This window comes from Plecotus auritus (assembly GCF_963455305.1).
Source record: "Plecotus auritus genome assembly, chromosome: 1".
Lineage (NCBI taxonomy): Eukaryota > Metazoa > Chordata > Mammalia > Chiroptera > Vespertilionidae > Plecotus > Plecotus auritus.
In genome coordinates, this window is record NC_137770.1 from 190,595,122 (window position 1) to 190,621,997 (window position 26,876).

General features: G+C 39.1%; 1 pseudogene across 1 annotated transcript; it reads left to right on the forward strand.

The window, feature by feature from the left end:
* The first annotated feature begins 37 nt into the window (after window positions 1-37).
* On the forward strand, window positions 38-25,698 carry LOC308241869 (ferritin heavy chain-like; annotated as a pseudogene). Its single transcript has 3 exons — window positions 38-130; window positions 789-845; window positions 25,129-25,698. The product of its transcript is annotated as a ferritin heavy chain-like (transcript).
* Window positions 25,699-26,876: the final 1,178 nt, after the last annotated feature.

Consider the following 26,876-nt stretch of genomic DNA (forward strand, 5'->3'; position numbering starts at 1 on the left):
AGCCTGTGTGCCAGCAGAATTAAAGAAGTAAACAGAAATGAATGACTTACTGAAAAGTAAGGAAGAAAACCGCATGCAGAGTTACTCACAGGAGAATGGAGTGGCATTATCTGAAAAGGAGATTAGAAAAGTACATTATGTGTCTGAATTTAAGGAGTATGGTTTAACTGAGGGTGATTTGTGTACATTTGGTAGCTGGGGCAGTGGGCTTTCATAAATTTGCCTGGAGAATGTTTAAAATAAAAAATAAAATGCCAACAGTAGGCTAGTTTACCCAAATGTTTAGCCATCTGGTGCTAAGTACCAGGAGAATCTGAGGGTCTAAATCAGAGGGTGACCAATATTCTAATTATTTATAAAATTCTCCGCAGTAAACTGATGAGCTGACTGGGGAAGTGAAGCTTTTCTAGACCTTCGCTACCAGATTCTTTGGGTAAATCTTTCCTCACAGAATAACAGTCTGGGCCAAAGAAAAAGAAACAAGAAAATCCACTTGGTGTTTAATTATTTTTGCTTAAGACCCAGTAGAGCAGAACTGTCTATTGTATGCAGAATATTTGTATGCAGAAACTTCCAAATTGAACTTGGGAGATGTACAGTGCAAGCTACTCACTGCTCCAGACACACGCTGTTCTTTTCCTTGGTGCAAAAGTGCCAGAACTATTTTCATGAAAGGGGGGAAAAGAACTAGCCTATCAGGGGGCTCAATTTACAGCTCTGACACCTGAGCAAGCTTGACATATAAATGCTTCAAAATTTTAAATATGCCTCATTTTATTTTAAAACAGTTCTTCGGTCAGAAGAGAGAAGCCATGGCCTCCAGGAGCAATGACAACCAGGAGCAGGTACCTGCCAGGTTCCTTGAGCTCGCTGCGTTCTTACCGTCTCCAGGGCTGATGGGCATGTCTCTCTTGGGACCTAACTCCACAGCTTTTGTGTTAGGAGCTGCTTTAAAACTCTGAGCATTTTGTTTTCAGATGGGGCCCAGAAACTGGGCAAGGTCACACTGGGTCCGACTAAAACACCAGCCCAGGTCCAGGATCAAAGTGGGTCCTACTTAGAAACCGGACTAAATCCTAGGTCAGACAAGGCTGACTTACGCAGGATGGGTTCTAGTGTGAGGCCTCAGGTGAAAAAAAATTTTGTTTTCCAGCTGAATAATCAGTCTTACCTTTGGAAAGTTAACCTTACCAAAGATAATCTTGAATTACAGTAACCAATGTGGAGAATTTTTAACCTCAATAACCTCATCCATTTATGAGGCATCCTAGAGAAAAAGGGGTCTCAGCCATGCACTAACCATCAAGGGCAGAGGGAAAATTATTTTTTCTCCCCTACAGTTTCTGGGATTAGGATGAGACCCACTCACTCTAGAGCCTGCAGACAGAATCCTGGGAACACGGTGAGGACTCTTACAAAGTTAGCTCTCCCAGGTCTTCATGTGTGGTGGTTGGCAGAGAAAGTGAAATTTCACATTGTCCCTTTCTTTCCAAATTCAGTGTGGCGGGCAAAAATCACTTGTAAGAATTAGTTCTTTGAACTAGACTCATGAATTTGTGTTTGGGTACCTGTTGCTTGTCTATCCTTTCTCTTCCATGGGACAACTACTTTCTTCTTGTTTGTAGCATTTAGTTTCCTGAGAATTTGGCTTGGCAACCATCAGGTTGGGGACTGCAAAAATATGGCTGGACAGAAATGTGAGTTGCACCCCATTTGCAACTAAGGTCCTACCAACTATTGCCAGCTCTCAGGGGAATTGTGTTTCTTTAGGCTATTGTTGGGAGTGACTCTGGGGTTGGGAGGGTAGTATCTTTTGCACCCCCTTTGGGATGCCTCTTGTGTCCCTAGGGTTGTGTAATACTGCCAGAAGTATTTACTGTTTGTCCCAGCTAAAACCTGACACGGTATTCAAAAGAATTTTTTTAAGTAACTCTATGGTCAGAAGTTGGCCAAATTGGAAGATAATATTCCCGGCCTTATAGGAACTCTTTGTTTTAAGCCTTGGAATGCCCATCTCAGGTGAATGGGAAGGTTGTGCCAATGAACTGTACAAGACACCTACCATGTAAGACCACTCTACTAAGCCCAGGAGATGTAGCAGTTCTATCTAATACAAAATAAAGACAGAAAGGCAGTCAAAATAAGGAGAAAAAGAAATGTGCCCCAAATGAAAGACTAGAACAAAACTCCAGAAAAATAACTTAACAAAATGGAGATAAGAAATTTACTAGATGCAGAGTTCAAAACTGGTTATAAATATGCTCAATGAACTTAATGAGAATTTAAACAAAGAGATAGGGAACATAAAAATGGAACTAGAAAACACAAAAAAAGCAATCAAGCATACACTAATTGAAATCAAGAATACATTATAGGAAGTCAACAGTGGAGTAGATGAAGCAGAGGATTAAATCAGAGATTGGGAAGATAACAAAGCAGAAAATATCTAATCAGAATAGCAAAAAAGAAGAAAAAGAACAACAACAAAGAATAGCAAAAAAAAGAAAAGAATACAAAAAATAAGCATAATATAGGAGCCTTTGGGATAACTTTAAGTGTATTAATATTTGCATATTGGGGATACTGGCAAGAGAAGAGAGAGAACAAGAAATTGAAAACCTATTTGAAAAAATAATGACAAAAAACTTCCCTAACTTAGTGAAGAAAACAGATATACAAATCTAGGAAGCACAGAGAGCCCCAAACAAGATGAACTCAAACAGGCCCATCCAAGACACACCATAATTAAAATGCCAAAGATTAAAGACAAAGAGAGAATCTTAAAAGCGGTAAGAGAAAAGCAGTTGGTTATCTATAAGGGAGCTCCCATAGACTATTAGTTGATTTCTCAACAGAAACTTTGCAGGCCAGAGAGATTAGCAAGAAATACTCAAAGTGATGAAAAGCAAGAACCTACAACCAAGATTATTCTACCCAGAAAAACTATCATTTATAATCAAAGGACAGATAAATAGCTTCCCAGACAAAAAAAAAAAAAAAAAGCTAAGGGAGTCTATCACCATCAAACCAGTATTATAATAAATGTTAAAGAGTCTTCAAGAGGAAGAAGGAAAAAAATATTAAAATATGAATAAAATGGCAATAAGTACATATCTATCAACAATTACTTTAAATGCAAATGTTTACATGTTCCAATCAATGTGGCACAAGACATGTTTATTGATAGTCACAAATATCTTTAGTTCCTTTGTAATAATAAGACAAAAGTAGATAAAATTTTGTTTAATAATTAATGTTTCAGTGTTTTGTCTTATGTGGAAATGATCTAGGTCAAGCATGTCAAACTCAAAGCTTAACACGGGCCAAATAAACAAGGTTTAAGTTTATGTGGGATACAGGAAAACAAAAGCTTCAATTTTCATAGAAGCATATGTTTATTTTGATAGAGACATACTGAATACAAAGGGCTGAAATAAATGAGTAATTGTTAACATAAAATAACATAACATTTTAATAAAAACTAATAATTTTTCTTGAACATTAACTTACCAGACACTGAATAACTGCACAAATTAATAAGCGTAATGCAAATAAATCTATTCTTGTTCTCCAAAAGCGTAATATTTCCTGTTGCACACACCAAACAAGTCAGTCCAAGACTAATGACGTGGCAATCAGCTGCTAAAATATTTGCTGCTAGTATTAGTGGAGAGAAATGGTGCGCCTGCACATAAGGCATGTAAGGGAAATGAATGCAACATGATTATAGCAATCAGTCATTAGCGAACGTTATAGTTCATTATTAATAATTATGTATAACAGGATATTGTAAAAATTAAGTTACGAAATTTTTATTAAAATGTTTCTTACATACTGTTATATTGGCTGGGCCGCAAAAATATTCATTGTGGGCCACATGCGGCCCACAGGCCATGAGTTTGACATGCTTGATCTAGATATTCAATGAATATCCATCATTTTACATATCTAGGTATAGGTTTAAGGTTTCAAGTTACCAAAACTATTTTGGAAACTATTTTTAATTCGACATACCATAAATCACAATTATTGTTGAAAAGTCCATAGGTAAACTTTTATCTTACATCTATTTAATTCACTTACTATGAAGAATATACTTCTAGAAATTATTGAATGTATTCATAAATTTGCCAATCCACAGAATGCTAGTTTAACAGTTCACAATTACTTACTTCTTAGTTTTCACTAGGAATAAAGGATTTTAAAGGTTAAGAACTCTAATCATTATACATAATTAAAGCTACTTAGAAATAATAAGAGTCAAGCACACAGTTGTTTTATTCTGATGCTTTTGCAAAAGAGAGATTCATGCAAAGGACCCTACTGAGTACTGTTGACAACTGAAACCACTATAAATTACAAGGTGTCAAAACTTGGGTACATATTTCACAACTAAACAGGCTCCACCTGACATCTGGTCTTGTGTAAACACTGGAATCTCAAAATCAAAATGACTAGGGCCCTACCTGGTTTGGCTCAGTGGATAGAGCATCAGCCTGTGGACTGAAGGGCCCTGGGTTCTATTCCAGTCAAGGGCACATGCCTCGGTTGCAGGCTGGATCCCCAGTGGGGGGTGTGCAGGAGGCAACTGATCAATGATTCTCTCTCATCATTGATGCTTCTATCTCTCTCTCCCTCTCCCTTCCTCTCTGAAATCAATAAAAAAATATTTTTTTAAAAAATGACTAGGAAAAGAAGTAGCCAACCTGAGATAGACAACTTCCTCCTAAGGCATCAGACCAAGAACATTTCTTTTCACTTCTCTTTCCCTCCCTGACCATTCTTTTCCTAATTCTGACACCGTAAAAGTCTTTATGATTCTTTTGTTCACCTTTTGTCTTGCTCTAGCTGGAAAAATAATGCCACTGTTCTCATATGTTAGGCTATTGCAAGGAAGGCTAATCCAACTTCCAAATGACTTTGCCATGATGCTAGTGATCCTGTAGTTCTGCCCATCACAAACTTCTCCCTAATTTCCAACGCCTGTTTCTCTTAAACAAATTCATTCCCCTCTCTATCATGTCAGGCTCCCTAACCCAGGCGTCCATGTCCCTGTCTCTGATTAACAACCCCAAACCAGGCTTGTGTCAAGACTCTCTACACAAGGCAGGGGAACCAGAATAAAACCACCTGCACAGTCTGCAGACCCTTACATTTTACTGGCTTCCATGGCTGTCACCTTTCCAGTCCCGAGCCACAGACTCAAAAGGAAATTACCAGGAGGCATTCATGATTCAAAATTCACTTCCTTTGGCATATCCCTACTCCTCTGACTTGGAGTAAGTGCAATGAGACTATGATCAGGAACCTCATTTTAACTCTTGGAAATACTGCAGAATCTGTTGCTAAAGCAGTAGCTTCCCAACAAAAATCCCTGGACTCCGGCAGAAGTTGTTCTTGATAATAGGATAGCCCTTGATTGTGTTTTAGCTGAGCAAGGAGGTGTCTGTTCTGTGGACAACACCACCTACTACACTTGGGTTAACACTTCTGGGAAAGTTAACACTCAGCTACATATCACTGAACAAGCCAGTTGGCTTTGAAAAGTGACTCCTTTACTGGGGTCTTTCTCTGACATCTTTAATTCTGATTGGTTTGGGTCTTGGGGACCAAGGTTCCATAGTGCACTCTAGACATTGGGAATGATCCTGCTTATAATAACCATAGTCATCTCCCTGGTGCACAGACTATGATTATTATAAGCATTTTCTCAAAGCCTTCAAATGCGTGTTTGCAGCTGCTAACCACCAAGCAATGATCTCCCTAGATCTAGAATGTCAGAAAAGGATAGAAGAAAATTATCAACTTAAAGAATGTAAAACTAAGTCATGGCCTTTGACTACCATACAGAGATTCAGCAAAAACTGCAAGCACTTCAGAGCAAGAGTTGGGAATAAAGCTAATGCCTTACATTTTTATCAAGTCTTTTAGGCTGAGAGTCTGATGAAAAGAAATTGTAAAAAAAAAAAAAAAAAAAAGACAACAGGCCCAAAATGGAGTTCCTTATACTAAGCTACACATCACCAAACTGAGACTTATAGTTTTAGTTCTCTCAGAAATAGAATCCTAAACCAATCAGTCAAGAATCACCTGATCATCACTAGTAAGTTATCTGCCTAATAAAGCCCTTCATTTTCTAAAGAAAAGTAACCTTGCAGTAACCAACCCATGTTTTTACCTAGTATGACTTCCTTGTTCTGCTCCCTTCTGCCTATAAAGTCTTCCATTCTGTATAGCTCTTCAGAGCTTCTTTCTCTCAGCTAAATCGAATGCTGCTCAATTTGAATGAATTTTTGTTTTTCTTTTAACAACACACACACACACACACACACACACACACACACACACACACCCCTCACCACCAGCAGCCTGGAGCTTCAGGGAATTTTTTTTCTTCTTGTTTGCTTGTTTGTTTGTTTTTGGAGCTTCAAGTGTTTAATGACTGACTATATTCTTCTTTTTATGTCCACCATTCCCTGTGGGAGGCCCTTACTCCATGGTAAAGGTGGTATCCTGCTGTGGGTAGTCCCAGGGTGCTTCCCTACCACTAGTTGATGTTCTCTTCACTTACTCATTGCATATGCCTTCTGTTTCCTAGCTCAGTAGGACCTCTATGACAATGTTGTCTAAGAGAAGAGACTGAAACTGAGCTGAGCTAGTTCCCCCATTAAACCTTAATCCCCACCCACAGATTGGCATGACTTTGTTTCTTGACTAGCCAGTATGTAGAAACTTCTGACTCCAAGGGGATGAGACATAGAATAGGAATGTTTTGATGAATGTACAAGTAAAATCACTGTGCTGTGTGCCCACAGTGGTGAGCATGGAGCAGCTGGGGACAGCAGGAAAAGCAGCAGCTGGGAGAAGGGACTTTCCAAAATAGAATGGGGAAAGTAGAAAACCATCCATACAGGATACCAAAGAGAGAAATTAATTAATTAAGCCACCACTTTTCAGTGTTCCCTGGGGCTAATTCTACTTACCCCTTAATATCCTCTAATTTTTTTAGCTCAATATCCAGTGACTTAAATTAATACAAACTATTACACTTTTTTAAAACTATTTTTCTTTAATTTTTTCTGAAACTAAGAACTTAATGCTTGTTTTCTGTTTTTGTTAAATGTATTTCAGAAGTAAAGACCCAAACAAAATTCATATTCTCCCTATTGGGAGTTTCCAATATTAATATTTCTATATTCAAAAATAAACTAGGATACAGGTAGGTATCAGCACATTATACTTTATATCTGGTAACACAGTTTCCTTTCAACTTGCAACTCATGCCATCTAGTGATGTAATCTGGTTTTACAATTTGACAATTTCAACAAGTAGACTAATTTCACCTCTGAAAAAGACAACTTGTAATTACTGGTTTCCTACCTAAATTAATGATTCTAAAAAATTTTATCATATTATGCCATTATGTGTTAAAAGTATTCCAGCCCTGGCTGGTTTGGCTCAGTGGATAGAGCGTTGGCCTGCGCACTGAAGGATCCCACATTTGATTCTGGTCAGGGGCACATGTCCGGGTTGTGGGCTCGACCCCCAGTGGGGGGTGTGCGGGAGGCGGCCAATCAATGATACATGCAGATAAATGCGTGCAGATACATGACCACTGAAACACAGGAATCCCTAAGAGTTTCCCTGCAAATCACCCACTTCTTCTTGAGAAGCTCGCCGAGCAGTAAAAAGAGAAAACATAACAATAATTTAAAAGATTTATTGCCTTTACTATGTACCATCATTTCCTAGCCCAACCACCTCCATGAGCAACACACTCAAGGGGTGGACGCAACAGGTACCAGAGCCCACTGAAAGGAGGCCTGCTTCGTGGAGTTGGCCACTGCATAGCAGGTCCTCTGCTATAGTTGCAGCTGGTTCTCATAGCCAATTGGCCTGGGATCAGTCCCTTCCACTGATGTGCCAACAGCAATCAAGGCTTAACTACAGCAGGAGGGTGCACTGCATGCAGCCCACAAGAGGGTTGCACCTGGAGCACCCAGCTTGAGTGACCAAAGAGGCTGTGCCACTGGGCCCTACAGGACACCCACTACATAAGACCATTCTACCAAGACCAGAAGATGTAGCAGCTCCATCTAATACATGGAAACAAACACAAGGAGGCTGCCAAAATCTGGAGACAAAGAAATATGCCCCAAAGGCAAGAACAAAACAAAACTCCAGAAAAAGAACTAATGAAGGCAAGCAGTCTACCAGATGCAGAGTTCAGAACAGTGGCTGTAAGAATGCTCAAAGAATTTAGGGGAGGAGTCGATGACCTTATTGAGAACTTCAACAAAAAGATAGAAAACATAAAAATGGAGATAGAAAACAAAAAAAGAACCAGTCAAAAATGAAAAATACAGTAACAGTAATGCATTACAAGGAATCAATACTAGAGTAGATGAAGCAGAGGATCAAATCAGCGATTTGGAAGATAAGAAAGAACAGTGAAAAGAAAAAGAAAAATCAGCCCTAGCCAGTTTGGCTCAGTGGATAGAGCGTCAGCCTGTGGATTGAAGGGTACCAGGTTCAATTCTGGCCAAGGGCACATGCCCAGGTTGCAGGTTCAATCCCCAGTAGGGAGCATGCATGAGGCAGCTGACCCATGATTCTCTCCCATCATTGATGTTTCTCTCTCTCCCTCTCTCCCTTCCTCTCTGAAATCAATAAAAATATATTTTAAAAAAAGAAAGAAAGAAAAAGAAAAACCCCCCAAAAATGAGGATAGTTTAAGGAGCCTTTAAGGACAACTTCTAGCATACCAACATTCACATCATCAGGAGAGAGAGCAAGGGATTGAAAACCTATTTGAAAAAGTAATGACAGAAAACTTCCCTAACTTAGTGAAGGAAATAGACAAGTCCAAGAAGCACAAAGAATCCCAAACAAGATTCACCCAAACAGGCCCACACCAAGACACACCATAATTGAAATGCCAAAGATTAAAGACAAAGAGAGAATCTTAAAAGCAGTAAGATAAAAGCAGTCACCTATGAAGGAGATCCCATAGACTGTCAGCTGATTTCTCAACAGAAACTCTGCAGGTCAGAAGGGATTGGCAAGAAATATTCAAAATGATGAAAAGCAAGCACCTGCCGTGACCGGTTTGGCTCAGTGGATAGAGCGTCGGCCTGCGGACTGAAGGGTCCCGGGTTCGATTCCGGTCAAGGGCTTGTACCTTGGTTGCGGGCACATCCCCAGTGAGAGGTGTGCAGGAGGCAGCTGATCGATGTTTCTCTCCCATCAATGTTTCTGACTCTCTATCCTTCTCCCTTCCTCTCTGTAAAAAATCAATAAAATATATTTTAAAAAAAGAAAAGCAAGGACCTACAACCAAGATTACTCTATCCAGCAAAGCTCTCATTTAGAATAGACAGACAGATAAAGTGCTTCCCAGAAAAGAAAGAGCTAAAAGAGTTCATCACCACCAAACCAGTATTGCAAAAAATGTTAAAAAATCTTCTTTTAAGAAAAATAAAAAGAAATAAAAAATATGAATAATAAAATAAAAACACATACATATCTATCAATAATTACTTGAATGCAAATAGATTAAATGCTCCAATCAAAAGGCATATAGTGGCTAAATGGAAAACAAAACAAGACCTTATATACAGTGTGTTGTCTACAAGAGACTCACTTCAGATCAAAAGACACACACGGACTGAAAGTAAATGTATAGAAAAATATATTTCATGAAAATGGAAATAATAACAACAAAAAAACTCTGGTAGCAATACTTATATCAGACGAAATAGACTTTAAAACAAAGGCTATAGCAAGAGTCAAGAAGGGCCCAGCACCCTAGCCAGTTTGGCTCAGTGGATAGAGCATCAGCCTGTGGACTGAAGGGTCTAGGGTTCAATTCCAGCCAAGGGCACATGCCCAGGTTGTGGGCTCAATCCCCAGTGGGGGGCCTGCAGGAGCCAGCCAATCGATGATTCTCATCATTGATGTTTCTATCTCTTTCTCTGTCTCTCCTTTCCTCTCTGAAATCAATAAAAATATATTTTTTTAAAAAAAGAAGGGCCCAGAAGAAACCAAGGTGGCGGCATAGATAAACACCTAAACTGCTGCCTCACACAACAATTTCAAAACTACAACTAAAAGACAAAACGGACACCATCCAGAACCACAGGAGAGCTGGCTGAGTGGAAATTCTACAACTAGAAGGAAAGAAAAAAGCACACTGAGACTCAGAGGAGCTGCAGGAGGCTGAGGTACATTGATGCGTGCGAGCGGAGAGGACTGGCGGCTGAGTGTGTGGCTGGCTTTCTCAAGCGGGAGGGAGACGGAAGCTCCCGACTGCACTGAACTCCAGTTCTGGGGGAGACTCTGAGAACCCAGACTCATTCAGGGAGAAACTGGACTGTCTGGCAGCAGGTGAAACTCGAGGGCGGCTTTCTCTCAGAGGTGCTTGCAGCGATTACTGAGGGACACTGAACCCAGGGTCCTCATAGGGCAGGGCTGATGGGAAGCCAAGGCTGTCTGCTCTGCCCTGAGACTCTACCCCATCCAAGCTGAGCACAGAGGCTTTTGCAATTTTGCAAGTCTTGTCTCATAAGGGTGTCTCCAGCACAGAAGTTCTCCCAGCATAGACACAGCTGATCCTCACAGCCAATTGGCCTGGAGGTCAATTCCTCCCAGTGACACCAACAACAATCAAGGCTTAACTACAACAAGACTGTGCACACAGTCCACAAAGGGGTGCACCAAGAGTGTCCACCTCAGGTAACTGGGGAGGCTGAGCCACTGGGCCCTATAGGACACCTAGCACACAAAACCACTCTGTCAACTCAGGAAAGCAGCCAAAATGTGGAGACAAAGAGACAGATCACAAATGAAAGAAATGGAGGAAAGCAAATGACTGGATATAGAATTCAAAACCATGGTTATAAGGTTTTTCAAGAATTTCCTAGAAAAGGCTGATAAATTTAGTGAGACCCTCGAGGATATGAAAAGGGACTAACTAGAAATTAAACATACACTGACTGAAATAAAAAATATTATACAGAGACCTAACAGCAGACTAGAGGACCGCAAGAATCAAGTCAAAGAGTTGAAATACAAAGAAGCAAAAAACACTCAACTGGAAAAGAAAAAAAGAATCCAAAAATTTAAAGATAGTGTAAGGAGCCTCTGGGACAACCTCAAGCATACCAACATCTGAATTATGGGGGTGCCAGAAGAAGAAAGAGAGCAAGATACTGAAAACCTATTTGAAGAAATAATGACTGAAAACTTCCCCCACCTGGTGAAAGAAATAGACTTACAAGTCCAGGAAGCACACAGAACCCCAAACAAAAGGAATCCAAAGAGGACCACACCAAGACACATCATAATTAAAATGCCAAGAGCAAAAGACAAAGAGAGAATATTAAAAGCAGCAAGAGAAAAACAGTTAATTACTTACAAGGGAGCACCCATATGATTGTCAGCTGATTTCTCAACAGAAACTATGCAGGCCAGATGGGAGTGGCAAGAAATATTCAAAGTGATGAATAGCAAGAACCTACAACCAAGATTACTCTACCCAGCAAAGCTATCATTCAGAATTGAAGGGCAGATAAAGAGCTTCACAGATATGAAAAAACTAAAGGAGTTCATCAACACCAAACCAGTTTTATATGAAATGCTGAAAGGTATTCTTTAAGAAGAGGAAAAAGAAAAAGGTAAAGATAAAAATTATGAACAACAAATACATATCTATCAACAAGTGAATCTAAAAATCAAGTGAATAAAAAAATCTGATGAACAGAATAAACTGGTGAATATAATAGAATCAGGGGCATAGAAAGGGAGTGGACTGACAATTCTTGGGGGGAAAGGAGTGTGGGGGGTGCGGGAAGAGACTGGACAAAAATCGTACACCTATGGATGAGAACAGTGGGGGCGAGGTAAGGGCAGAGGGTGGATGGGAACCAGGTAGAGGGGAGCTATCGGGGTGGGGGGGAAGAGGAACAATTTTAATAATCTGAACAATAAAGATTTATTAAATTTTTTAAAAATTAAAAAAAAGAAAAATTAAAAAAATGAAGGGCCCAGCAATTCCACCTTTGAGTATTTATTTGAAGAAACCCAAAACACTAAATCAAAAAGACATATGCATCTATATTTTCACTGCAGTATTATTTACAACTAGAGCCCCAATGTACGAAATTCATGCAAGAATAGGCCCTCGAAGCTCCAGTTGCCTCGTGGCCCTGGAGCCCCTCCCCCCCCCCCCACTGTTCCTTCTGGAAGGTCATCCGGAAGGTCTTTTCGGAAGGTCAGTCCACCATCCGGTCTAGTTAGCATATTAGCCCTTTATTTTATAGGATAGCCAAGATATGATAGCAACCTAACTGCTCATCGATACCTGAATGAATAAAGAAGTGGTACATGCAAACAATGGGCTATGAGTCAGCCATAAAAAGAAAATCTTGCCATCTGCAACATGAATGGAACTAGAGAATATTGTGCTGAGAGAAATAAGTCAAGCAACAACAAAGGCCATGTGATTTCACTCATATATGAAGTCTAAAAAACAAAATAAATGGACAAGCAGAATAGAAACAGACTCATAGATACAGAAAACATTTTGACAGTTGTCAGATGGGAGGGAGATTGAGGGCTGGGTGTAAAAGGTGTAGAGAAAAGAAAACTCATAGGTTGTGTGCTCTTAACTAGATATCTTTGCACTAACCAGATTTCTAAAGAGTATGCTGCTTGTGTGCACATTCTGACCACTTCCACTCTCCGAAGGTTCGTCATAGAAGAAGCAAACAAAAGGATGCTTCAGCCATTGTAAGTAATGAAAATTTTTTGTTTCTACCTCTCTAGGCAGCAAGATTGCATTGCATATTCAGCAAACTCTATCCAGAGGCCTTGATTTTCATAATATTTTAAGGTATTGTGGTCTCTTCAAGGCCATCACTGCATGCTGGAAATATATTTTAAGTCATCAAAAAACTGTTATTATAAACCTAGTCTTTTAAATTAGCAATTCTGGGAGAAATAAACATTCTCCAGCCTGATTTTAGTTTCTGAGAAATTAGCATTAGAAGGTCACCGCTACAATAATTTGTAATATCTATCTCAGGTCTTTCCTGAAGAATCAAGTGAATGAGCAGGAGGCTGGAAGGGATATGGAAGAAACGGGGGGAAAGGTATTGAGACAAATTTGAAGATGAAAACTTTACACTTGTCTAAATATAATTTAATTTTCTTCATCAAGTATATATACATACCCAGATCCTCTGTTGCATAGCCCCTATGAAAAAGATATGGGTTGGAGGTGTTGAATTAAGTCTGGTCCAATTCTTAAAGTCAAGATCAATTATTAGTGATATGTTTTTCAGTTAAATAAAAATATCTTACTTAGATATATACATTTATCTGTTTTCTAAAACCATATGTAAAAAGAGTAAATATCATATAAAGCTTAAAAAATTATAGTAATCTGCAAATAAACCTAAAAAATCCCTAGAGATTATTTACTCCAAATCATGTGATTTCAAGGAGGAAAAAAACAGAAGTTCAAAGAGGTTGCATTCTTTTAGAGCCATAGAGGTGATTATAAGTAGAGCTGGGATTACATCGCAGGCTCTGATTCTTGGTCCAGGACTCTCCGCTTCAGTTCACTGCCTCTTTCATATCACATCTGCATACTCAAGTATTCCCAGGAGTGATGGTTATTACAAATGCCAATATTGATTAACCACATTCTCAGTATTTCCTAAGTGAATATAGATTTCAACACTATGATTACTACAAAGTGAGAAAACTAGCTTTCCTTTTTAGCATAGTGATACTTAGACTAAATTGGAAGAAATAATTGTCTGTATTTATAAAAACCTAAATTATGAAGTATTTTGCTTAGAACATATTTCATTCCACAGAGTACTTGGGGCTGTTTATAGAAGTGCAATTGTTAAATATAAATAAAAATTTATCATCAGAACAACAGAGAAATATAAGTTGGAAGAGGCAGTTACAGACTGTGGTGTCATGAGGGCTGTGCGGTGTGGAAGAATCAGGATATCTATGATGATCAAATTTATGATGGTTGTTCAGTTATCAGATTGATGCAAAGCTGCCTGAATGCCAAAATGAAAAGAAAGCATGGTCAGTTACACATTGGACATTATCCACTGAAAGAAAATATTCTAGTTTCCCAGGGAAAGTAAACATTTCCTACATCTCGTGCTAAAATGAACTTCTCTACATGCTCTCTCTGGAGCACACTCCCCCTTTCCTCCCCCTTTTTCCCTCAGGTTCATACCTTTGCTGTCTTTCTCCTGAGCTCCAAGGGCCCTTCTTTTGCCTCTGTAACTTGCTTCCTGAGTCTATGCAGCCCATCTGGCTCACTTCTCCTACCTCTGTGACTTTAGAAATTTATTATGCCAGAAAGATTAATTAATTTAATTAACTTCTCTCAGAGGTCATAGAGCTCATCTATACCAACGAACGGCTAAGGTTGTCTATACATTTGTCATTTTTGTGATAATTAGTAATAATTAAATTAAGTTTGTAATGTTAGTAAATGTCAAATATATAAAATCTAAAAACAAGTGCTTCTCATGAAAGAGTGGGGAATTTCGGAGGAAAGGTGGGGGGAGGGGTGTAATCAGCTAAAGACCTTATATGCATATATGCATAACCCAAGGACACAGACAATAGGGTGGTGAGGCCTGGGGAGAAGGAGAGGGCGTGCTGAAGGGGGCAAAAGGGGGGAAAGGGACATATGTAATACTTTCAACAAAGATTTTAAAAAATAATAAAATAAAATAAAGAAAAACAAGTGCTTCTCAAAATATGGGTGAGTTACCAACACTATTAGAACCACTTATTGCTTGTTTAAAATGCAATTACTGAGTACCTCTCTAAGTCTAAAGAATCTGAATTTCTCAAAGTGGGGTTAGGAATCTGTATTTGATAAATTCCCCAGGCATTCTAAAATTTGAGAACCACTGACCTAGGCTATCCAGAGTTTTGATGACCATGAGGATCTATGTAGTCTCCCCCATATGACCTCATGCCTTGTGATCTAATTCTGAGTGCCACTTTCATGTCACACAATGTACAAGAATCTGAAATCAACCAGTGGTCAGTTTTCCCTTGAGAATGTTACAGAATTTACCAGGCGACCAAAAAAATACACAGGAGTACCGGAGATATAGGGAAAACCCATTTATTTCCAGATGTTTCACATGTACTAGTACAGTGACTCAGGGGGTCAGTTCTCCAAATCCTGAGTAAACCAATATGGAGGAAGCTTTCTCTTTATACCCTTTGGTTTCTTTGTCCCCCAAATAAGGATCAGACTTCCAGACCTTTCGTGGGCTTTGCAAAAAGCCCTATGTGTTGGGATGGGCCCGTCAGACCACACTTAAAGGCCTGGCCTGGCGCCAGCACTAATAACCCCCTCCAGAAGTTGTGTATTGTTCATGGTTTATGGCCTCTGTAAAATGGGAGTATTTAGGTAAACAGGTCTTGCAAGACCAGATAATTAAAGAAGGGGCAGTGACTTGATTATAGACTAACAAGAAAGTACATTAGGGATACTGACTAACTAGGTACAGAGTCAAGCTGCTGGTCTGCCCCCAAAAAATATCTTATTTTCCTCATCAAGAAAACAGCAGATCATCAACATAGTTCAAAGAATTCTTCTGTCAACTAGGATTTTGAAAAATGTTGGATGGTAGACTATTGTAGGCTGTAAAACATAAGCTCATAAAAGCAGCAACTTTGTTTGCTTTACTACTGCATCCTCCATGTCTGGAACAGGGTTGGCCCCATAGAGGAAACTCAGTAAATATTTGTTCATTCATTCTTTGTCAAGGACCAGGAAATAAGTATTCAATGTTGTTGAACATTTATCTTAGCAATCAACTTTCTTTTAAAATTTTTTCACTTTTAGGAAATTCTACCATGATTATTTGGAGACAGAATAAAATCCATTAACCTGCCAATTTCTTTCTATTGAGAACAAGTAGAAAAATGTAGGTTAAAGCTATGATTTAATGAACATTGAACAATGATCAATAATGATTTATAATTACCATTTAGTCATCAGCGTAACAAGGAGATTTTTCTTATTTTGTCATTAAAGTTCATTCTAAAATAGTGTATTGCCTTAGGTAAATATCTCATTTTGTTCCTGTTTTACTCTAACATTTTACAGCTACCACAAAAGAAATTATAAGAGATCTTAGGGGCAAATAGTAAAACAAGTATAGTGCATATAAACTATTGAGGGTTTTTTTCTCATAGTTTCTCTTTTATGTCACAACAAATAATGCTAAATTGGACGCCTACAGTTTGTCACTAAACTCCTTTTACAAAACCAATAATGAATGTTGATACTAATGTTGCTATCATTTAGTTGAAAAACATTTTGTTTTCCTGTGGATATCATATTAAAACCTCTCAGTTAAAGCAATGAAATTAAAGCAATACATAAACCATGATACTATATTACTGGATTATAAAGGTTCAAGCACATTTTAAAAGGTATTGTTACCACGTAATAATGACATCATGTCTTTGGCAGCATTTAAACATCACCACTAAAATATTCTGCAAATTACATAAGACAGCAAAAGAAATTGTTCATATGAGCTATTATAGTGCTATCAAGTGCAAACCTGGGAGGTTACAACCTCTATAAACTGATCACTGACATAATTACACTTTACATCCTAACATGCATAGCAGGGCCTAATTTACAGTAACACAAGCAGTTTCATGAGACTAATAGATTAATTTGTGGCAGCAATCAAGGACAAAGGGCTAAAATCACCAGAAAGAAAACATCAGAAACTCACCAACCCATGTCATGTGGAAAGCTCCATCATTGTAACTGTTATTGATTATTCAGGAAAGATTACAAACCAGAAATTAGACCAGATATATGATGATAAACAACATAATTCTCTAAGAAGTTAGGACTATTTTGAAAATAGCTGGTAGAAGATGTACTGTGCCCTACCCAGTCTGGCTCAGTGGATAGAGAGCAGGCTTGCAGACTTGAAGGGTCCCGGGTTCGATTCCAGTCAAGGGCTCCATCCCACCCAGGTTGCAGGCTCCATACCACCCAGGTTGGGTCATGTGCTGGAGGCAACCAATCCATGTGTCTCTCACACTAAATATCAATGGGAAAATATACTTGAGTGAGGATTAACAACAACAACAAAAAGATGTACTGCTATGAGAATTGACCAATGAATCTTAACGACACACAAAGAGTTCTGGGATTTAATAAAATAAATACAAAAAGCATTGTTCTAGTTCTACCACACTCTAACAAATGAAAAGAATAATCTTTAAACTAAGTGTGGAATTGAGGATTTAACATCTTTAAGGAAATAGTCAAAGACACTTGCATTTTTCATCCACAGATATTTATCCTAATGAGATTACTGAAATGTGTCAAGGTTTTAAGAATGAAAATAATCTACAATTACCTGATTAAGGATTTTGTGAGTTAGGGTTATTATTACTCTTCTATAGAGCTCTTCAAATCATTTTTGCATACATTATTCAATTTATCCTTCAAAGATCCCCACAGGAGCTAGGTTGGAAGTATGCTATTTCTACTTCTTACAAAAAAGGCTAAAAGGAAGAATTTTGCTAAACCTTTGCATGACTTTAATTCCAGTTTGCATCAGAATGATAGATACAAATCAACCTAAAGATCCAAATCTTCTAATTTTCAGATTTTCTACTCATAGTCCTAAAATAAAGAAATTTAGAAGATTACTGTAATTTATGAATAATTCAAGCCATAACTAATATTTATAAAACAAACAAACAAAAAGATTCAATTAGAGAGTTCATTCAGTTACAAAAACAATTCATGGAGGATTCCTGTAAATAGCACTGTATGAGGGAAAGAAAGTACCTAGGTCAACTATGTATCAAGTAGGTTGCCAGGCACTTTTCATGTTTTCCTTAAATTTATTTTCTTATTAGTCCTGAGAGGTGCGTATTATTATACCATTTTATGTAAACTAGCTCAGAAAGCTTCAAAAATTAAAAAGTCCAATGCTTTCTCCATGGGCCTGCTGCTTCTCAAACTTATGCCCCACAGTACCCGTGATGGCAGAAGAAGAGGAGGAGCATGGACCCTGAGGTCTAGGGTCTCAGCCTACCTTTCCAGCCTTATCCCTTACCACTTCACCATCACTAGCATCCTTGTCACATCTGCACACAGTCTAGGTTACATTCCACAAGGACACATCAGGTCAACACACCAGACACTCCAGACCACTCTGACACACCATGTTCACACAGATGCTGGCCATTTCACAACTCGGAGTTTCTGACCTCCTTATTCCTTCTGCCCAATGTATTACTAGTAAAGTGTTTAACAGTAGATATTATATTCCAAACGTCAATGTATATCTCTTACAAAGTTTTAACAAAATATACCAAATAACACTTCTATTGAAAGGGAGAAATAAGTAGGTAGCACTGTCCTCTTGTTACTCAGTCATCTCTGCTAGCCTTAGAGGAATATACATTTTCATGAAAATTACAAACATTTTCAAAAACTACAAAATAATGACAAGATTGAAAGGCTTCTCTTCTCTACTGAAATCAAAAGGCAGTTGTTTTCCTAGACTTCCATGGTTTTGTCTACCAAGATTGTTGCTCCAATAATTTCAACAATAACAACAATATTAATACAAGAGGTGATATCTTTGTGGAGGTTTGTTTCATTATGGGATTCCTCTACCCCAAAGCAACAAACAGTCCCCTGAATAACTGTAAAACAATCACAGTATATGAACTAGCCAAGGAGCACCAGAGAGGGTTCGAGTAGACTTGGCAGCCTTCATTTGCTCCTCAGAGCCACTTTTATGACAGTAGATGTCCAATCGGGAAGAAAAGAACAACCACCAACAACCACTAGCTCACAGGAAAAGGTGCAACAACTAGTCAAAGAATACTTACTGGTTGCTGAGTGTGTATGGCTGAACACTGTAGCCACCAACCCTGGCAAAAGGGCTTCTCTGAGGGCAGAGTGAATGGTGAACATATTGGGCATTAACTAGCAAAATACTAAGGAGGAGAAAAAGAAAAACAGCAGTCCATGGGGTTAATTATAGCAGAAATATTCAGTCTCCAGCTTATGAAACTGTTCTTGGGAACTCACCTGCTGATTTCTCTTCTCCTCCTTTCAGAGGATGTAAAAGCAGCCAATCAAAAGCTACTACAGGTGCCACCCACCTCGCCGCTAATCCATTGGAGGTTGTCAAGAGAAAATGAAAAATGAGATAAATTCTACCCCCTTCTCCCACCTCTGCAGGCAGGGATAATGCTGATAATTATTTGGTCACTGGTGAGTCTAGCAGTAATTGCTTACCTCCTTCTATCCTCTCATATTTGCATTTCAATTGCCTTCATCCTAATACTGAAAAGGCTCAAAGCTTTGTTTGCCTGACCTTGTGTAGATAGCATGCACTTCCTCATAATCAGTCACTACCTACCATCTGTGTCTTCCTTGAAGGATGGCTGGGTAACGTCCTATTCTCCCAACAGATGCTCTAAAAATAATTAGGCTATTTTTATAAGCATGAGTGTTTATAATATGTACATGTAAAATATATACATATGTGCATAAATACATCTATGAATGCAATCTCATTATATGTGCCTTTTCTGGCAAGCTGTTTGGTTGATAATAGTTCAGCTTTAAATGTTTTTATAAAACAGCATCTTTTCATTTTGACAGAAGATAAGAATGGTAGTTCTATCTCTAAAAGAAGCTCTTAAATTGCAACATATTTATATGGTAAGGCTGGGATAGCTGGGAAAGTCAAAGTGTGCGCTTCACTACAAATAGGATTTGCCAAGTACTTTCATAATATTGGCGACACTAAATTAGGCTCTTGCTGCAGCCAAGAAAATGGCAGTCTTTTCCCTTATTGGGTTTATATTCTAACAGATATTGCCATCTGCTATTTATTCTCCTTATTTTGAACAGGATATCACAGAGACGAAACAACTTCAAGTAAATCTTTAAGATTTCAGAGTTAACTTATTCCATCCAGGGAACAAAGGAATTCATTTTTTATTTTTGATTCACTTTTACTAGGAGATATTCTCTCACTTGCATTGGAGATCAAGAGCACATACTCTGGAAGCAGATTGGGTTTAAGTTTTTACCTAGCTCTGCCATTTGGTGGTTGTGGAGCATTCTTCTTACCAGGTAGTCCTCAGTTTCCTCTAAAAATAATAGCCAAACTACTTTCCAGAGTTGTGGTTAAGGGTTAAAGGAGTGAATTTATATAAGGATTCAGGTTCACAACAAATTCTATGTCATCATTAATCATTACCCATCAGCTGGGAAGCCACGTAAAAGCTATGTCTTGAAATTCCAATGTTCAAGTCTACATATATTTTTATATATTTATATACATTTTCAATTACAATCACAAGCCTAATTTAAATGTGAGTACAGCAACATTATCTGAATGCCCACTAGGTGTGTCTTTACCTGCTCCAACACTGTTAGTTGTATCCAATAGCCAATCCCCACTTTTTCCTTACCAACATAATCCTTTCTATTTTGGGAATAGCAATACACATAAGCATTTTCCAGACTCCTATTCAGATGAAGGATTCTTGTGATACAGTCTGGCCAATGAGATATAAATGGAAGTTTTTGATTGAGACTTCTGAGAAATCTCTTTAAAGGGAGACAAATCACTGTCACATAGTTGCTTTTGCTCATCTCCTTTTTTTAAAATATAGTTTTATTGATTTCAGAGAGGAAGGGAGAGGGAGAGAGAGAGAGAGAGATAAAAACATCAATGATGAGAGAGAATCATTGAACAGCTGCCTCCAGCAGGCCTGACACTGGGGATTAAGCCCAAAACCTGGGCATATGCCCTGACCAGGAATTGAACCAAGACCTCCTGGTTCATAGGTCAATGCTCAACCACTGATCCATGTTGGCCAGGCTGCTCATCTTCTTTTTTTCTGCCTGGGAAGCAGATGCAAGAGCTGGAGATCCAGCAGCCACCAAGTGACCATTCTAAAAGTCACAGTCCAAGTTTGGCTAAAACAGTGGTTGGCAAACTCAGTGAACAGAGCGGCAAACCGCAGCTCGCGAGCCGCATGTGGCTCATGAGCCTCAGTTTGCTGACCACTGGGCTAAAATAAAGGGTGGAAAGAGTCTGGGTCATGATTGTATAATAGACCTGCCATACAAGTCCAACTGACTTCTTTATATTAAACTAAGGGCCCAGCACGCGAAATAGCGAGAGACCCGGGACCCAGAAAGAGTCCCGGGGACACCGCCCCCACCACCACGGGAGGTGGGACCCAGAAACCCACCCACACCTCTGGTCAAGTCCTCCAAAGTCAAGTCCCCGCACACCCGCGCCCGCCTGGCAGCGCACGCAGCCCCGCACACCCCACGCACGCAGCCTCCTGCTGATCAGTCATTACGGCGTGATGGCATGATGACCATAGGCTTTTTATATAATAGATAGTAAGAGATAAACCCTTATCTTATTTGAACTACTCTATTTGGGTGCTCCATACATGCAGCAAAATTTATATCCCTGATATATCCATTGATGAAAGTGGGGACAATAGTTCATAGACAAGATTAAGGACCACCCTGTAATGACACAGCTTGGAGATGGTAGAACTGGATTTGGAACCTAGACAGTTTGGGTTTTAATTATATACTGCATGTCTCTTAAAAGAGTACCAATGGATTAGACTTGGAAAACAAAATTTAACTTTTTCTCCTATCTATTAACACTCTTCTCCTTGATCCACCATTCATTCCTTTGGACAACCAACAACCATCTAATGTGTTAAATGCCAAACAAAATGTGCCAGGCACTGGACATACCACCCTAAACAAGCAGACAATATCCCTGCCCCCGTAGAGCCTACATCTATGGGTGGATATATATGAAAACATAGATAATTGCAATATTGTAAGCACAGGTATGTGGGGGGGTACAAGGTACCATATTTTCTCTCCCTCCCCCCAAATATTTAGTTACTAACTGTTCTAACATGCAGGAAAAATTCAGCAATAGTGAACTACTTTACTTGAATTGTTTTTTAGGTGATTTTCTCCCCAAGGGGAGTAGGATAGGCTGGACAACTTTCCATTGCACCATCTTGATTAAACATGGGATTCCCAAGACTTTTTCCACATTTACTGTGCATTCACCCTTTCTCCTACTAATAACTGTTCTTACTCTTGACATTCAAATGTGAGAAATATTTCCCTATTCTCCTACACATGTTATTAAAAGAGCTGTTACTCTCTTACAGGTTAGTCATGCCTGCGTCTATCCACAAGCTGTGTTGCTGTCAGTGCTGAGGCCCATTCCTCAGTCTGTTTTGTGTAGAGCTATCACCACTCCACATGCCTCTGTTCACTCCTATGACTCCTGGATGGGGCAGCAATTGCAATGGGACAATGCGGTCTTTCCTTTTAAATCTTCAGTATTGGATCTGAGAAAAATAATTACTTCCTCTGGGTCAGAAAGCCTGAGCTTAGCAGGTCAATGGCTGAAGGGAAAATGGGGGACATCTTTAATACTTTCAACAACAAAGATAATTTTTTTAAAAAGAAAAGAAAAGAAAGCCTGAGCTTCCCTTCAACCCCACCTCAGGCTTCCTCTATGATTCACACACCTAATATGTAAAGCCTTCCTTTTTTAATCACCTCTTCAGGAAATTAAGTAAAAAGGATTGGTCTCTTTTGTTCTCACCCTCGATGTCCTTCTCTCTCCATAGAGCAATAAATCTGCTAAGATTCTGAAAAGAAAGGCAGAATGAGTTGTTAAAAATTCTGCTGCAGCCCTAGCTGGTTTGGCTTAGTGATTAAAACGTTTGCCTGTGGACTGAAGGGTCCCAAGTTCGATTCCGGTCAAGGGCACATGCCTGGGTTGTGGGCACAATCCCCAGTAGGGGAGGTGTGGGAGGCAGCCAATCAATGATTCTCTCTCATCATTGATATTTCTATCTCTCTCTCCCTTCCTCTCTGAAGTCAATAAAAATATATATTTTTTAAAAAGTCTGCTGTAGCCCTAGCTGGTTTTGCACAGTGGATAGCGCGCCAGCCCATGGACCTGATTGGGCAGGTGCAGGAGGCAACCAATAGGTGTGTCTTTCTCACACTGATGTTTCTCTCTGTCTCTTCCCCTCCTTCCACTCTCTCCAAAAATTAATGAAGAAAAAAAATATATCCTCGGGTGAGGATTAACAAAAAAATCTTATTTTACCTGGTTAATTATCCACCCACCATTGGCCATCTGAACGTGAAACATGGAAACATGACATATCATGAGAATATCAAATTCTACTTTAGTGGTTTCTACCAGTGATAGGAGCCACAGTGGAGCCACTTGACAAACCTAAAAGTCAGAACAGTATTCAAGTAATAGAGACAGCACAAATAACAACAGCAATAAAATAACGAAAATACATAGTTTTATTTTACAAGGGGTACTTGTCCTGAGTAGCTTAAAAGCATGGCACGGACTGCATTTGTTGCATGAATAATGGCCCCTTTTATCTTCCAGCTTTGTGCATCAATGGACTTCTATGCCTGCCCCACTTCTTAACACATTATCTCTGGTCATTCCATTTGTCACTATAGTTATGTGACTCAAAGGGTAATAATCTGGTGAAACAAGAAATGTTGAGTTCTCATCCTAAGCCAATAACTTCTCTTATAACCTTGTAGAGTTATGCAAGCTCCACATTCTCATCTTTAGAATGGCAGTGATAATAACCTACCTCATGGGTTTATGGGAAAACAGAAGGTATTTTAAATTATGACAAAACACTTCATAAACAAAAGTCTGTGAAGCGGCATTGTTCTCAGACTTGTGCTGCCTTTCCAATTACAGAGTCAGTTAGATTGATCATCCCAGGAAGTGCAGCCACAGGGTGGAAGAGTGTCAAGATGAAATATGTATTAACATACCCCTTTCACAACTTTGGATATCAAAAGCTGCAATCAGATCCTTTCCTTGTCACAAAAAGGACCTGGGCTCTTTGCATCTAAATTTAACATGGGGAAGCTTGTTAGAGGGGAGTCAAGGATGAGAACATTGATTTTCTTCCTTTATCTTTGCCATGTTGAAGGAGAATCATGAATGAGCATGAAACGAGCTGCTATCTCCCAGTCTTCTCACGTTTGCTCAATATCTGACAGTAGCAAGGTTTAGCAGGTTGAACAGAAAACGCCCGTGTGAATGGCAAAATTTTGCTCATCACAAGACCCTCGTTTGCTAACCCTTTTCATTTTTCCCTTATCCCTGGTTCATTGGTGTGTCTATGGGTAGTTTTTTGCACATTCTAGTTCTTGTTCTGCTTCAGGATGCTGGGCCTTCTCCCTGTTTCCAAAATTTGGGGATAAATTTCCATTTACAAAACTTTACATATGGTGAACATTTACAGTTATTAGAGACAAAAGATGGCAGCAGCCATTAAACGTAACCCCCTGGAATACTCTCTGAATTTTTCTATGGTTTCTGCCTCAATGTTTCCCATTTCTCCTGGCCCTGAACACTTCCTTTAGCTCCATTCCCTTCTCTCTTGATCTATAATTTCTTCAGATTCTCAAGTGAAAGCTTGGAGTAGGATGAAAAAATTAGGAGCACGGAGAACAATGGCCACGCCTATATGTTCTTGCTTCCACGCTTGCACACCTCCCCCTTTCATGCTCTTCTCCACAAAGCCACTAGGGGGAGACCTATTAGAACCTATTCACAGGATTTCTGGGAGGCTTAAATCACATATATAGTGTGCAAAGCATTTAGAACAATGCCTGACATTTACTCAGTAAATATTAGCTGAAATACTGAAAGTTTCCTGTAAATGACAGCCATTGTTATTATTGGAACAATAGTCATCTCTATTCTGTGTGTTGTTGTTTTTTGGGGGGTGGCGTTCTTCATTCTTTTTTTATAAAAATTTTTGAGGTGGCATTGGTGAATAAGATTATATAGGTTTTGACAGTCTTTGTGGAGAGTCACCCTGTTTCCTGCTTCAACAGTGCTTGGATGGAATCCATCTCAGCCAACTGCCCAGCGCCCTCAGACAGTCCCAAGGCCCTGCCACCACTCCAATGCTGCACAGCTGCCTCTGCTTAGCTGCCCACCGTAACAACAACAGGGTCCACCTCGAAGGTTAACCAGAACTACCACCAGGACTCGGAGACTGCCATCAACCCACAGATCAACCTGGCGCTCTATGCTTCCTATGTCTACCTGTACATGTCTTACTACCTTACTATTTTGACAGTGATGATGTGGCTTTGAAGAACTTTGCCAAATATTTTTTTCACCAGTCTTGTGAAGAGAGAGAGCATGCTGAGAAACTGATGAAGCTGCAGAACCAACGAGGTGATGGAATCTTCCTTCAGGATATCAAGAAACCAGACTATAATGACTGGGAGAAGGGGATGAATGCAATGGAGAATGCATTACACTTGGAAAAAAAGGTGTAAATCAATCACTATTGGACTTGCACAAACTGGCCACTGGCAAAAATTATCCTCATTTGTGTGACTTCATTGAGAATCATTACCTGAATGAGCAGGTGAAATCCATTGAAGAACTGGGTGACCACATAACCAACTTGCACAGGTTGGGGGCCCTGAAACTGGCATGGCAGAGTATCTCTTTGACAAGCACACCCTGGTAGACAGTGATAACAGCTAAGCCTTAGGCTGGCTTCCCAGAGCCACGGGGGTGACTTCTTAGTCACAAAGCAGTAAGTGCATGTTGGAGTTACCTTTTCTATAACTTGTACCAAAACATCCACTTATGTCTTTCATTTGTACTATTCCTTCAAATAAAGTAATGTGGCACCCCCCAAAAAAATTATATAGGTTTCAAGTGTACATTCCTATGATACATGATCTGTATATTGCATTGTGTAACCACCATACAAAGTCAAATCATCTTCCATCACCATATATTTGACCCCTTTTACTCTCTATCCCCAACCCCTTCCCTCTGGTAACCACCAGACTGTTGTTTGTGACTATGAATTTTTGTATGTTTTTCTTGTTTGTTCATTTGTTGCTCTCAGTTTTATATACCACATATGAATGAAATCATAAGGTTCTTAACTTTTTCTGTCTGACTTATTTCACTTAACATGATATTACCAAGGTCCACCCATGTTGTCACAAATGGCCTCAAAAAATTAAGAATAGAGTTACCATATGATCCAGCAACTTCTCTTCTGGGTATCTACCAAAAAATATTGAAAACATTTATTTGCAAAGATAAATGCACACCCATGTTCATTACAGCATTATTCACAGTGGCCAAGACATGGAAACAACCGAAGTGTCCTTCGATGAAGAAGGATGAAGATGTGGTACTTGTATACAATGAAATATTACTTAGTCATTTCTATTCTTAAACTTTCTCTATCATAGTTCCCAAGTCTTGCATCATTGATATTTTTTATTACATTTCAAGAAAGCTTCTTCAGAATTGTAAACTATACAACGTATCTCATTTCAGCTAAATGACCTCACAAAAGTACAAAATACATCTGTACAAATTGTTTTAGAATAAATATATTGCCTCAATATATTTTGCATATCTTTTATTTGAGAAATAGAAATTATAAAACAGGAGACTGTTTAAAGGAAAAGTTCTCATATCTGAGGTGTATATATGGGCTAAGGAAGATGGGGAGAATAAGGATCAGAATGTTGCTTGATGTAGGTCTTCTTGAGAAAGTGATGTTTTAGCGAAAACTTAAAGAAACCAGCTGAACATCAGGAAGAAGAGTTGAAAAAAAAAAGCCCCTAATATGGAAAGATGCATGGTATGTTGGAAGGATACCAGGAAGGCCCACAGGGCCTTCCCTCATGGATTTC